Source organism: Carlito syrichta, unplaced genomic scaffold, assembly GCF_000164805.1.
Source record: "Carlito syrichta isolate Samal-C Ts95f unplaced genomic scaffold, Tarsius_syrichta-2.0.1 Scaffold301619, whole genome shotgun sequence".
NCBI lineage: Eukaryota > Metazoa > Chordata > Mammalia > Primates > Tarsiidae > Carlito > Carlito syrichta.
Window position 1 is genome coordinate 724,613 of NW_007245715.1, and position 9,857 is coordinate 734,469.

Here is a 9,857-nt window from a genome sequence, read left to right on the forward strand (position 1 = left end):
GCCCCCCTCTCTTCCTCCCCTCTCCCCTTTCTCTTCCTCCCTCCCTCTGACATAAAATAATACTATCAATTCCTTGTATAAAGAAAAGAGCGTGACAGAATTGACGTCCTTACTCCCTTCTCATTACTGCACCTGACTGGTTAAAACCAAACAAAACACGGATAAAGACTGTTAATTGTTGTTTCCGTTTCACAAATGGAGAGATGATTTGTTTAAGAAGACATGGCTAGTGACAGGCGGTAGAGACTAGTCTTGTCCTTTCTCTGAATGGTGAGTCCATCATCTTTAGTTTCTATCACTAAATTCCTGAACGTAGTTTCCTTAAAACCCCATCTTTCACTCCCCACCCCCGCCCCAGACTTCCTTGGTGAAAGGAAATTGCCCAAAACTAGCATGACAGCTTTCCCAGAAATTAAAATTAAAACTTTGTATATATTTGCACTGAAATCTCCCTCTGAGAATCCTCCAAAACCTCGGTGGAAAGAGCTCTGTACTCCAAATGACAGACTTGTTTTTGAGTACAGACTCTGCAATTTACCAGTGGAGTGACTCAGCCTCTGTGAGTGACAGTTTCCAAATATGTAAATTGGAACATCTGAGACCCTGGCTTGCACAGTGTCTGTTAAGGTCAGGATAATGTGTTTTGCATATTTGGTGCAGAATCTGTTCAATCAGGCAGTTACTACAAACATGTTCCTTCATATTCTCATCTTATAACCAAATTGAACAACAGATCTCAACCCCAGAAAGCTGAGTGCCTAGAAGTCACAGTATTGATATAATCTATCCCTGTAATATTTTTGTTGGAAAAAAAGAAGACCATGTTCTATGAATGCAGCTCTCTGAATCTCACAAACAATGTGCTAATTAAAAAACAGTGGATAAACCGGGCTCGGTGGCTCAGCCTGTAATCCCAGCGCTTTGGGAGGCTGAGGTGAGTGGATTGTCTGAGCCTGCGGGTTCGATACCCGCCTGGGCAACTTGGTGAGACCTCATCTCTACAATAAATCAAAAATTAGACAGGTGTGGTAGCGCGCACCTGTAGTTCCAGCACTTGGAAGGCTGAGGCGGAAGGATTGCCGGAGCCCAGCAGGTGGAGGCTGCAGTGGCCGGGAGCGGCCACTGCACTCCAGTCTGGGTGACAGAGTGAGACTGCAACTCTAAATAAATAAATAAATAAATAAATAAAATAAGAGAAAAACAGTGGATAAATCTAGGTATTCATTGGTCTTTTCTTGCATTCTTTCTGTAAGTGTGAAATTTTCAAAATAAAAAAAATTGGAGAAAAAGAAATACAAGGTGTTTTTCAGAATCCCATCTCCATGATTATAGCTTAATATTTGTAGTGGTCATGTTCTGTAGTAACCAGAAATGAAATCGGAGCAGATTCCAAGAGAGAAGAAGGCAACACTGCAGCAGAAACCCAAACTCAGTTCATGTCCTCCCTCAGCTCAGCTCCTGCTACATGCTTTCAGGATGACATTGAACAAGCATTTCCACTTTGCAAGCCAAGCATTAAGTGTATTAAAAAGTTCCAATTAAAATATTTTTTACATGTATATTTTTTCACTTCTTTCCAGGAGGAATGAAAAAACGGCAAGACCCCTCACCAGGTTGCAACCCCTGTTTAGTGTGCCTGGCGCCCTCACCATCCCCTCCCCCAAGGGTGTGCTTCACAGTGACAGAAGCCAGAGAACTGCTGTATGAGTCACACGACTTGACAAATGGGGAGTGTGACTGGAGGTGAGGGCTGGTAACATCTCTCTTTGTTCCACTCTGCAGAAGCATCCTGTCCCTCCTTGACCCGCAAGCAAACTATCATCAGATGGTAAGGCTGTTGTGGTTTATGAATACAATGATCATTTAACCAGAGTCAGCTGCTAAGAACTTTCATTGTTTATCTTACTTTATTATACTTATAGTAATGGGGTAGCTACAGTTTTTGGTTTTTTCTTTTTTAGTTGGTGTCTCACTCTGTCACCCAGGCTGGAGTGTAGTAGCACACTCACGGCCACCGCAGCCTCGACCTGCTGGGCTCAGACTATCCTTCTGCCTCAGCCTTCCAAGTGACTGGAACTACAGGCCTGCGCTACAATATCTGACTTTTTTATTTTTATTTTTTTATTTATTGTAGAGATAAGGTCTCACCAAGTTACTCAGGCTGGTCTCGAACCCTCGGGCTCAGGCAATCCTCTCGCCTCTGCCTCCCAAAGTGCCGGGATTACAGGCTTGAACCACGGTGTCTGGTGGGGTAGCTACTGTTATCTGTATTTTTTTTTTTTTTTTTTTTTTTGAGTTGGAGTCTCATTCTGTCGCCCAGACTGGAGTGCAGTGGCCGCTCCTGGCCACCTCAGCCTCGACCTGCTGGGCTCTGGCGATCCTTCTGCCTCAGCCTTCTAAGTAGCTGGAACTACAGGTGCGCGCCACCACACCCAGCTAATTTTTGATTTGTTGTAGAGATGAGGTCTCGTCAAGTTGCCCAGGTGGGTCTTGAACCCACGGGCTCAGGCAATCCACTCACCTCGGCCTCCCAAAGTGCTGGGATTACAGGCTGAGCCACCGAGCCTGGCCGTTTTCTGTATTTTGTAACTGAGAAGACTGAGGCTCAACTGGCTATAAGAACCTGCTCAAGGCAACCCCCTCGGGTCCCCTCCCACTGTGGGAGCTTTTCTGTCCTCTCAATAAATCCTACTTTTAAAAAAAAGGGCGGCCGGGCTCGGTGGCTCAGCCTGGACGATGGAGAGCGACTCCAACTCAAAAAATAAAAAAATAATAAAAATAAAGAAGTGGAACTGAAACACCCGCCTGCTTTTGCTGTGATGCCCCCTGCATTCTGCACTCTGCCACCCATATCTATTCAGGTCAATAAATTGATAGCAGATATCTAAATTGACACCTTACAAATAAGAAAATCCAAATAAACAAAGCAAACTGGAGGGAGGTTAGTAGGAATTATAGGGAATAGAACCCGGGTATCTATCATACTAGGGTCATTCTCAAACTTGCAGGGAACTCTGGCACTCTGGTTTGCTTCGTAATATTAATATATGTTTACTGGGTTCCAGCTCTGGTTCTAGGAGCTTTCTCATGCTTTATTTCATTTCCTGTCACCATTTTGCAGACAAAGAAGCTTGAAGAATCTGCGCAGGTCACTGGAATAATCAATAGCAGAGTTGAGGTTCAGACCCTGGTCTGAATTACCGTGACCCTCTATCTTCTCTTCAAAGGGGAAACCACCTCTCGGGGTGATTGAGAGCACTTATCTCAGCAGATGAGATCATTTCGTATGTGCTGCTCTTCCTTCCACATATGTGTGTACTTTTATTGCTATTTTTTAAAAATAACAGTTTACTTAGTAGATTATAAAGTTTGATGACACAGACATTCTCATATACTGTGAATATGTGTCAGTTTTTGCAGCCTCTTGGAGGTGACTTGGAACTGTTTATTAATTTTTTTTTTTTTTTTTATCTTGGAGTCTCACTCTGTCACCCAGACTGGAGTGCTGTGGCCGCTCCCAGCCACTGCAGCCTTGACCTGCTGGGCTCCGGCGATCCTTCCGCCTCAGCCTTCCAAGTAGCTGGAACTACAGGCACGCACTACCATGCCCGGCTAAATTTTGATTTATTGTAGAGATGAGATCTTGTCAAGTTGCCCAGGCGGGTCTTGAACCCGCGGGCTCAGGCAGTCCACTCACCTCAGCCTCCCAAAGTTGAGAAAGATAGATCTGTATACATGGGTGGGAAAGATTTCCAAGGTGCGTTATCAAGAAGAAAATGTGGCTGGGCTCAGCCTTCCGAGTAGCTGGAACTACAGGCATGCACTACCACGCCCGTCTAATTTTTTGATTTATTGTAGAGATGAGGTCTCTCCAAGTTGCCCAGGCAAGTCTCGAACCCGCGGGCTCAGGCAATCCGTAGGCTCAGGCAATCCACTATTTGAATTTTTGCATATAAACATGTTTTTTATTATCTAATGGTAACAAAACTTATTGATTTGTTTTTTTCAACTAGTAATCATTAACAACACATTTAATACATTAATAGGATGCTTATTTTTATTTTTTTAATTGTATTTATTTATTTATTTTTGAGTCAGCGTCTCACTCTGTTGCCCAGGCTGGAGTGCAGTGGCATGCTCACAGCCATCACAGCCTTGACCAGTTGGGCTCAGGTTTCCAAGTAGCTAGAACTACAGGGGTGTGCCACAACACCCAGCTAATATTTCTTGATTTATTATAGAGCTGAGGTCTCACCAAGTTGTTCAGACTGATCTCAAACCCCTGGGCTCAAGTAATCCTCTCACCTTGGCCTCCCAAAGTTCTGGGATTATAGGCGTGAGCCACTGCGCCCAGCCAGGATGCTTATTTTTAAAACAAAAATTTATCTGAAAGAATGAAGGAGAAATACACTAGAAAATGTAGTGTCCAGATTTCAACACTATCCTTTTAATATCCTAACAACCCCAACAGAAAAAGTCAAATAATTAAATCATTAAGTTTTCAGCAGTCATGCTAATATAATCTGCTAGTCTGACTTATACACTGTTGATGGGAATGTAGATTAGTATAGCCTCTATGAAAAGTAGTATGGAGACTGCGCAAAGAACTAAAAGTAGAACTACCATTTGATTCAGCAATCCCACTGTTAGGTATCCATCCTAAGGCACAGAGGTTGTTGTGTAACAAAGACTCCTGCACCCACATGTTCATCACAGCACACTTCACAATTGCAAAGATGTGGAATCAACCTAAATGCCCATCAACCTATCAGTGGATAATGAAAATGTTGTATATATACACCATGGAATACTCCACAGCTATAAAAAAGAATGAAACCATGTCCTTTGCAACAAGATGGATGGAGCTGGAGATCATCATCCTAAGTAAACTGACTCAGAAACAGAAAGTCAAACACTGCATGTTGTCACTCATACGTGGGAACTAAATGGTCACAAGGATGGAAAAATAGACACTGAGGATACCAACATGGGAGGAGAGGAGAGGGGGTTAGGGTTCAGAAACTACCTATAGGACACAATGTTCACTATCTGGGGAATGGGCCACCTGAGACCCAATCCCCACCACTCCACAATATGTCTATGTAACAAATATGCATGTGTACTCCTAATCTAAAATTTTAAAAAAGCTAGGCTTGGTGGCTCAGCCTGCAATCCCACGCCTTTGGGATGCTGAGGCGAGTGGATTGCCTGAGCCTGAGGGTTCGAGACCCACCTGGGCAATTTGGCGAGACCTCATCTCGACAATAAATCAAAAAATTAGCCGGGCATGGTAGCGCGCGCCTGTAGTTCCAGCTACTTGGAAGGCTGAAGCGGAGGGATCGCCAGAGCCCAGCAGGTCGAGGCTGCGGTGGCCGGGAGCGTGCCATTGCCCTCCAGCCTGGACGACAGAGTGAGACTCCAACTCAAAAAAAAATTAAATAAAAAAAAATTATCTATTAGTCTGATAATTATGAATACATATGAAGCAGTCTATTATATATCATCTTAGCCATGAAACATTAACCTTTATCTGGATATTAATAATAAGTTACCATTTCTTGAGTGTCACCCTGACAGGCTGTGTTGTCAGCACATAGTATTTCTCACTCAGTTCTCACAATCACCTTATTAGGTGGTTGGTTTAATGTCCATTTTACAGATAAGAAAACTAAAGCTCAATGAAGTTCAGTCACCTGACCAGTTAATAAGTGGAGGAGCTGTGGATCTAACCCCAGTCCCTTATTACTCCTAGAATTGAACTTTTAACTACTCTGTATGGTGTTTCCTGATGTGATGGGGTTGTTTTGTTTTTGGTGTTTTTTTTTTTGAGTTCGAGTCTCACTCTGTCACCCAGACTGGAGTACAATGGCCGCTCCCAGCCACCGCAGCCTCGACCTGCTGGGCTCCGGCGATCCTTCCGCCTCAGCCTTCCAAGTAGCTGGAACTACAGGCACATGCTACCACACCCGGCTAGTTTTTTTATTTATTGCAGAGATGAGATCTCACCAAGTTGCCCAGGCGGGTCTCGAACCCACAGGCTCAGGCAATTCATTCACCTCAGCCTCCCAAGGCGCGGGATTGCAGGCTGAGCCGTGATGGGGTTTTTGAGACTGGACAGTCCTTGCTAAATCCCCAGAGTTTGACCCTTTCTGCTGTCTCCAATATCCCATCCTTTGGTTTTGCATCTCTCCATACTCCCTGGCTCTTTTCTTTCCACTTGAAGTGAGCTTTATCTATTTACTGGTTTCTGTCTCAAACCAGAATGTGTGTGTGTGTGTGTGTGTGTGTGTGTGTGTGTGTGTGTGTGTGTGTGTGTGTTTTGGACTCCACGAAATTCCTGCAGATGTTTGAAAACAATCACAAAATAAAATCCTGTCCCGGCTTCACAAAGGATCGTCTGTGTCTGAAAACTCAGGAGAGACAGTGGCTGTAGGATGCTGTTTAAAAATAATGTGGTTACTCATGGAACTGGATGTACATCTGAATTTGAAGGAGACATTCAGGGAACTTTAGCTGAGGAAAAGTGAGGACACGACCCATGAGGTTCTTTTCTGCCCAACAACTCACTGAAGGACGTCCCTCATTGGCTGTAGCGAAAGGCTTAGCGTCCATCTCTCTGATCAGAAATTCATCAGCCAAGCCCCTTGTCCTCTAATAAGTCCAACAGGTATTGTATTGTAGTCAAAGTAGCAGGTGGTTGGGAATCAGGAAGTCCAGGTTCTAAACCATTAGGTATAACCAGAGTCCCTGAACAGGAAAGCAGTTATCTCAAACCAGGGATGACATCAGCATCTCTGCTTCTGCTAAAAGCATCCCTGTTCCAAGCCCCGGGTGGCTATAGCTCTGTCCTTCCACCACTTGTTCAGTACCTGGCAACAAACCAGCAGCTGCAGACTGAGTCCAGAATGCCAGGCGCTCAGAGCAGCACAGGGCAGATTTACCTGGACATGGCTTCCTGGAAAAGTGGAGATTTGAGCTATGTCGCAAAGGATCCAGAGAATGACTCTCTCTCATTTCCTGTTTCCAAGAGACAGCAAGGCAAGATAAGATATCAGATTTTTGTGTGTTATAAAACAAGTTGTAGCTAATTTTTTTTGGAGGGGGTTGGGAGATGATGAAGGTATTGGATGAATGTGGGAGAAACGTTAGCCGGTAGCTAATTGCATGATTTAAGTTCCGCGGGGCTCTGCACCCCCTGTGGAGACCCAGCTTCCAGACAACCGCTTAATCCCTGGGGAATGTCACTGTCATTCAGAAGCTGGTAGTGTGATCCAGGCCGCAGCCAAGCAAAATAGCCCTTCTCAGAGGCAGGGGATTCCTGTCTCCAGCCCCTCCCCCAGTTGCTTCCTCTGTCATCTCTTATCATCCGGCCTGTCGGTCTTTCAGGCCAGCTGGTCATCAGAGAATAAACACCACCAGCTCCGGGATCAGGTGACCATTATGGATGGCAACACTGAAGGGCTTTGCATGCCAGAGTGACGCTGGGAACAGTGAGAGCCTACGATGTGCTGACCTCACTGAGTGGGCACCCATGCAGCTGGCCGGGAGCAAGTTGACTGATGCCACTCCCTGCTGCGGCCCTTTGGCCATCACAGGGCCACCCCATACAGGATACCCTGCCCAGCTCCCTCTCAGCACAGAATGTGAAGTCAGAATGGCTGGATTAGAACCCCAGCTCCATGGACTGCTAGCTGTGCGGCATTGTTGAAGTTATTCTACTTCTCTGAGCCTCAGTGTCTCCATTTGAAAAATGGGAATAATAGTGTCCACACACAAGATTTTTTTTTTTTTTTTTTGAGCTGGATTCTTACTCTGTTGCCCAGACTGGAATGCAATGGTCGCTTCCGGCCACCGCAGCCTCGACCTGCTGGGCTCCGGCGATCCTTCCGCCTCAGCCTTCCAAGTAGCCGAAACTACAGGCGCGCGCCACCACGCCCGGCTAATTTTTTTTTTTAATAGTAGAGATGAGGTCTTGCCAAGTTGCCCAGGCAGGTCTTGAACCCGCGGGCTCAGGCAATCCACTCACATCAGCCTCCCAAAGGCGCAGGATTACAGGCTGAACCACTGAGCCCGGCTCACACTGAAGATTAAATGGAAAGCATCTGGCATATGTCTGCGGCTCAATAAACTGTCATTAGCTGTTTTTGATGTTTATTGATTCTCCCATTGGAGAAGTCCAGCAATCATAATACACAGTCTGCTCTTGAAAGGCATAAGGTTGCTCTGGTTCAGGAGATCAGTCACCTTCTGCACATGTGAGTCCCAGGGTGAAAAGATAACAATTGTAAGAACCACCTGGAAGGTAAACAAGGGAGAAGGGAGTGTATTGTCAAAGGAACACACTGTAAGAAACCCACACACCTGGTTCTGCCCATTGCCAGTGCAGTGATTGTGAGCATATTATATAAATTTCATGCCTCAGTTTCCTAAGCCATGAGATGGGATTAAGAAGTCTTTCTTTCCCTATTGTTGTGAGGGCTGAGCACAGGCTGGTCCAGAGTTCCTGCTCAGCACCGGTGGCTGTGATGATGACCTTGTGTTTGCTCAATCCTATACCAGTTGGCGCAGAAAACTTGGATATATAGCAAGAGCAGCAGGATGCCCAAGGGAGTGTAGGGGGTGACAGCTGGTTTTGTTTGGATTTTCCAGGTGGAAGATTCAGTGGGGGTGGGAGACTGCCTGCTCTCGAGAATATTTCCCTGAGGAACTTGATTTCTGATCATTTAAAGAATCCCAAGGAAGATCTGTCAATATTGGGGTACATGTGAAAAGTTACATGCATAGAATATATAATGATCAAGCCAGTGTATTTGGGGTGTCCATCAACCATATATTTATCATTTCAATGTGCTGGGTACTTTCAAGTCCTCTCTTTTGGCTATTTTAAAATACCTGTCTAAAATATGTTAACTGTAGTCACCCTATTCTGCTATCAAACATTAGAACTTATTCCTTTTTTTTTTTTTTTTTTGAGTTGGAGTCTCACTCAATGACCCAGACTGGAGTGCAGTCGCCGCTCCCGGCCACCACAGCCTCGACCCGCTGGGCTCCAGCGATCCTTCCGCCTCAGCCTTCGTAGTAGCTGGAACTACAGGTGCGCGCTACCACACCCGGCTATGTTTTTGATTTATTGTAGAGATGAGGTCTCGCCAAGTTGCCCAGGCGGGTCTTGAACCCGCGGGCTCAAGCAATCCACTCACCTCAGCCTCCCAAAGGCGGGGATTACAGGCTGAGCCACCGAGCCCGGCTTATTCCTTCTCATAACTGCATGTTTGTACGCATTAACCAACCTCTCTTTATCCCCCAGGATGAGGGTTTTAACCTTTGCCTGTTTCACTTTCCTTCTCTCTCCCCAGGGACCTACTCAGAAAAGAGTTAAATAAGCCTGTCTCCTCCATCTAAGAGACGGTTGCACTTGTTAGGGTATGTGGATGGACCAGGTGAGGGTGGAGAGGTGTAAGGAGGTGCGCAGCACTGCCAAGTCTAGCAAGCTGGAGGTGCGCGCCAGCAACCCAGAGATCCGGGTAAATTGCAAAGAACTGCAACACACAGAGGTGAGAAAAGAAAAGATTTATTTGAGAAAAGTTCACCCCCCCCACAGTCAGGGAGTGGGCCCATGCTCTAGGTGAGTGTGGCCTCGTAGCTCCCCAAGTCTTGGCTTAAATCCTTTCCTTGGAGATGTTGCTCGTGACTGCCATGACTGCTGTGACTTCCTAGTCGACAACCTGTGGATGTCTTGGAGATCCTGTGACACAGAGACCCATTAATCTCTGCCCACATTGTCACAGCCCCTCGGTGGCTCAGCCTGTAATCCCGCGCCTTTGGGAGGCTGAGGTGAGTGGATTGCCTGAGTCCGC